This window comes from Gossypium hirsutum, chromosome D01 (assembly GCF_007990345.1).
Source record: "Gossypium hirsutum isolate 1008001.06 chromosome D01, Gossypium_hirsutum_v2.1, whole genome shotgun sequence".
In the NCBI taxonomy this organism is placed as follows: Eukaryota; Viridiplantae; Streptophyta; class Magnoliopsida; order Malvales; family Malvaceae; genus Gossypium; species Gossypium hirsutum.
This window is the reverse complement of record NC_053437.1, coordinates 62,187,763-62,193,427: the sequence shown is the minus strand read 5'-3', so window position 1 is coordinate 62,193,427 and position 5,665 is coordinate 62,187,763. Positions and strand designations below refer to the sequence as shown.

The 5,665-nt window shown below is 31.1% G+C and overlaps 1 pseudogene; it reads left to right on the top strand.

Moving 5' to 3' along the window:
* The first annotated feature begins 1,987 nt into the window (after positions 1-1,987).
* On the top strand, positions 1,988-5,092 carry LOC107928160 (momilactone A synthase-like; annotated as a pseudogene).
* The last annotated feature ends 573 nt before the right edge of the window (positions 5,093-5,665 follow it).

The following is a 5,665-nucleotide window of genomic DNA, read 5'->3' as shown; positions in this document are numbered from 1 at the left end:
AAAAGAAAAGATCACCTTCCAAACTCTTTGATTTTCTGCTGTTGTATTTTTTTTTGTGTGTGTGTGTGTAACCCTTCACAAATTCTGGAAAATGGCTTTTTATAGGGGAAAATACAGAATGAAATCAAAAGAAAATTACAGAAAAATCTTCACTATTTACTGTATTTTCTTGCTACCCTTTGCTGTTGTTTTGTCTACTTTTATTTGTTGCAGGTACGGAGGCCAGCTAGAGTGTACGGAGGCTCGCGTGGATTTGGCGCGGAGGCGCTACACGCGTGCGGACACAACATGCGCGAGGAGGAGGCCTGGCTTTGCTGCGGCGGCTAAGGTTGTTTCAGAAACTGCTAGGGTTTCTGCTTATGTTCTGGGCTCAGAATCGGGTCTAAGTTTAGGTATTGGGTTGAGATTTGGGCCATTGGGCTGGTGTTGGGTTTGTATTTCAGGTTAATTTGGGGCTTAATAAGTTTGTTGTATTTTGAGTTTGGGTAAATTAATTGGATCTGCTATTGTAACAAAACTGGACATTTATTTTTTCTATTTTATTTTATTATTTGTTTTTTTATGAATATGGGCCGGGCATAAATTGGGTATTACAACCGCTCTATTTAAAAAAAATATACAATTACAAATATTCTAATTATTCTAATTATTTTCAAAGTTAACATATTATTACAGAAAAAAAATAAAATTTTAACACAATTCTAAAGTATTAATAATTATACTATAGAAAAGAAATACATATATGTTTTTTTGGACCATCCAAATATTTGTAATATATAAAAAATCAAATATGCAAAATAATTAGCATTAATCATTTAACACAAATAATATACATTAATACTAAATTACTACTAATATAATTAATTATACTAAAAAAATAAAACATATCTTTCTTTTTAGTATTAACCTTTTAATAAAATAACATACCTTATTACTGAACTAAAAAAAAATTAAATATATCTTTCGATTTGCGGGGGACCTTCAGCAGCAGCTTCTGATTTTTTTTTTCTTTAGAGTGATATCTGTTGGGGGTTGGGGAGACCCCCTTTTATAATAATAATAATAATAATTAATAATAATATAATTATTATAATAATTTTTATTAAATGTGAATTTGAGTGGACGGTGCATTTACCTAATATTAGTGTAAAAATAATGGTAGTGGTGAGATTAGAAACTGTAATGATACTATAACGTGAGACAAAAAGTAAGCTAAACGCATCGTACCCCACCGTCCATCCAAACTCACTCTAAAGTTGAGATTGATGGGTCCGGATTCCAATAACCAATAAAATTTCAACTTTTTTTAAAGCTTAAAAAATATATTTCATGATAAAAATATTAGAGTACTGCTTGATACGTTGGCTGCACCAATAAAAAATATATTTTTTCCGTTTTACCAATATAAAAATACCGTGTATTTTTTGGTATAAAATATTAGTATTGCCTATTGCTCAGACAGTACCCAAAATTTTTTTAAAAAAAATTCATTATTGAAGCAATTAGTGGTGGTAGGGGAAAGGGGTGTTGCTGATTGCTCAGACGGCACCGATGGTGAACTATTCATTTTGCCTAGATACGTAAAAAAGGTGGTGCTATCCTATTTCAGTATTTATTTTATTATTTTATATTATTTGGGTAAAAAAACAACATCAATTTATTTTATATATTAAATAAATATAATTACTTGTGTATGTAATATGTAAACGTAAAATAATTTTATACTGATAATTATAATAATGATTTGTGAAAATTAATTCAAATAAAAATTGTATGTATAAAATTAGAGGTAAATTTTTTATATTAAAAATTGACTTTAAAAGAATTGCCTCAATTATTGAACATTATCTCGAGTTTGTGCTTGGAAGCTTACGAACTAAATTTTAAACTGTACACACGTGAAAGTTAATGTATAATTGGTCACTTTGCAACTATAAAGAGATGATATCATAACAATGGAGTTTACACATTAAAAAAAGGGTTCTTTTGTTGAGAGTTATATATGATGAGTAGTCCTGCTCAGTCTTCGGTAGCCAAGAGGTAACATCTGTTTTTAATTTCCTTTTTCGATTCTAAATCTTATTTTTATCAATATAATATATAATATTTTATTGAATCAAATGTTCAAACATGATTTCTTTTTTGAAAATTATACTTTATCTATTTCATTAATATATTATTTTTGAAAGGAAACATTTCCATCTAATGCGTTAAAGTGATGAAAAGAAATTGGACTTACTGAAAAATCATATAATCTAAAGTTTCTTTTTTTTTTTTTGTTTTTACTTCAAATTAACAAAATCTGTAATTATTAGATATAAATATTAGCTAATGAGATCTTGAATATATTCGCAAAGGGTTAAGATATGAATTTAACAAGTATTTAGCTTTGAGTTCTAATCTATAAAAATTATGGTAGAAACAAATGCGAATTTAGAATAAATTTTTAGGAGCACGGAGTTAAGTTGTAGAATTTAATGAGGGCTATAATATAATTTCATAATTTTAATAGTTTACACTTGTTGAGTGTTTTTTCTGTCTCCTTTCAGTAGTGGTATCTGTATATTTATATGATATAGATACTGTTCATTGATATGACATGTTAGGTAGACTTCATGCATACAGACACATATCCTACTCTAGATTCAACACGTGTTTATACAGTATTATGCACGTGTAACCTTGCAGGAGAGCAAGCTCGACCTATGAGCTTGGTCTACGAGCTCATCCTGCGAGCTCATTAGGATCTGGCCAAAATCTCAACTCCCAAATGTTGAGTGTTTTTCTCTATCTCCTCTAGGTAGTGTTGTCTGCATATTTATATTATATGGAAACTGTTCATTGACTTGACATGCTAAGTAGGCTTCATGCATATTAACACTTCCTACTCTAGACTCAACATTTGTTTATACAGTCTTATGCACATGTAACCTGGTAGGAGAGCGAGCTCGACCTGTGAGCTTGGTCTTCGAGCTCATCCGGTGAGCTCATTAGGATCTGGCTCAAATCCATTCGAATTTTGGGCCAATGACAGTAATTATCCTAACAATATCTTTATAATTTTTAAAAAATTAAATAAAAATTATTATTTTTAGCGGCTAAAATACAATTTAAATCAAAAATTGAATTTCTCGTTTTAAGAGAGCTGTGCCCAACCAATCCCCTTGCTGTTGCTGCCCTTGGGTTGGGGCCTCAACCCTTCCGCCTCGTATTACCTTCAAAAATTTCAATTTTCTTCTGATATTTTTTAACTTAAAAAAGTTTTTTTTTAATCCTTTCACAATGTATAATTTATCAATTTATATATTGCACAAATATAACTTTGTAGGCCTTGCACCGTTTATTTCATATAAATTTTGATACGTTGATATCTTTAAGTCGTGTTGATACTATTTTTCTTATATCATTAATTACTTAATTCAATTTTAACTTTAAATTTGTTTAATATATATCATTGTTTGTGTATATATTATTAATAGGAGATGGATCCATCTACACCATATAAAATTAAACTATTTTTACACCATTTTTTATATTTTTATACTATAAATATTTTGATGATCCAACCGTTAAATTTATAAAAATAATTATATTTGTTATGCATGTAAATTTTTGAATTAGTCCAATATTTCTAATATATTGATCTAAAATATTTTTATATTAATATATATTTAATGGTTAAATCTTTTCACAAAAAACGAATAGTTAATTTTTTTTAATTTATGTCAAACTTGATATGCATGATTTACATGATTGTAGTATGAAATATGATGGCTGGATTGTTAAAATATTAGCATATAAAAAGTTACCGAAATGTGTAAAACTACTTAAGTTTTAATCCAATATAAGTGAATCATTCCCTAATAATATATATGTTTTATGTAGAAAGATTTCGATCTAATTGGTTTTTTTTATCCATAATCAATATGTATATACGAGCCAAATGCTATTCAAATATATTCACAGTGATTGAGACAAAGAATTTATGTTTAAGTTCAATTAACACGGGTTTCAATTTGATCTCGGAACATGTATCCCTACTTCTTATAAGAAAGAAAAACACGAAAAAAATTGAGAAATTGTATTGCACGGAGGGACCCAAATGGCCAAAATCCATCGTAATGAACCCCATCTTCGCTTTAATGCAGGTTAGAAGGCAAGGTAGCATTGATAACTGGTGGTGCAAGAGGCATAGGAGAGAGCACAGCTAGGCTGTTTCTCAAGCATGGAGCCAAGGTTCTTATTGCTGATATCCAAGATGAATTAGGTCAATCTCTCTGCAAAGAGCTCGGAACCCAGATATCATCAGCTACATCCATTGTGATGTGACGTGCGAAACCGATGTCCAAAACGCCGTGGACTTAGCGGTCTTTAGGTATGATAAGCTTGATATCATGTTCAATAATGCCGGTATTGCAGGGGAGGATGAGTTGAGAGCCATTGCTTCAGAAGGAGATAACTTTAGGAAGGTCCTTGATGTCAATGTGGTTGGTGGTTTCTTGGGTGCCAAGCATGCTGCTCGAGTGATGGTTCCGGCCCAAAAGGGGTGCATTCTCTTCACCGCTAGCGTCGCTTCATTGCTTTACGTTGGCGTTCCTCATGCCTACATCACATCAAAGCATGCTGTGGTGGGATTGGCTAAGAGCTTGAGCGGGGAGTTAGGGGAGTATGGGATACGAGTCAATTGCATCTCACCTCACGGCATTGCGACTCCTATGTTGTTTAAAACGTTAAAGACATCGGATAAGAGAAAGGTAGAAGAGATAATTTTGAGAAACGGAGTGTTGAAAGGGACCATACTCGAAGCAGAAGATATTGCGCAGGCTGCCCTGTTTCTAGCTAGCGATGAGGCCAAATATGTGAGTGGTGTCAACTTGCCAGTCGATGGAGCCTATAGTATCAATAATCAAACATGGAAAAAGGGTCTGATGGAAGACTGTATTGCTGACTAGATGCTGCCTTTTGCAATGGGGTTTTAGGGTTTAATGCTTCATCCATATATTTGACAACTCCAAAACACCTTGCCTTAGAATTAAATAAATGAATCGTAACATGTCTTAATTAATAAATGAGCTTTTGAATTTGGATGAAACTCAAATTTGTGGCAATGTTATGTATATCGGCTCTACATGAAAACAAGTTAAAAATTATTAACTCAAAATTAATATGAAATAAACAAGATCCGAATTAAATTTTCTTGAATGGTTGAAGAAATCCAAAAAATCCATTCGAATCAATTTGAAATTATCCCTACAACATGACACAAACACCATCATACAATAACAAGACATGACTTGGTAAAAATACGATAATTAAAATACATAAGATATTTTTTAATTTAATTCAATTTCATGTATAAGATAAACTTTATTTTTATTTTTCATATCAAAATTCTTTTTAATTGAATTATTTTAAGGAAAATTATGGCATTTGTGTATTTGTGTCAATTCATGTTATTTTCACTTTGTGCTTTAATTATTTTCTGATGTTGTTTTCATGGCGTGTCCGAGTTCATTTCATATTATTATTTTCAATAGCTACCTATAAGTGTTGGATGCAATAGTAAGACACATCACACTCTTAAAAAGAGAATGCAGATTCAAACATTAAAGACAACATTGTTGAGAGGGACAACCATGAACCCCGAACATGGATTGTAAAATAG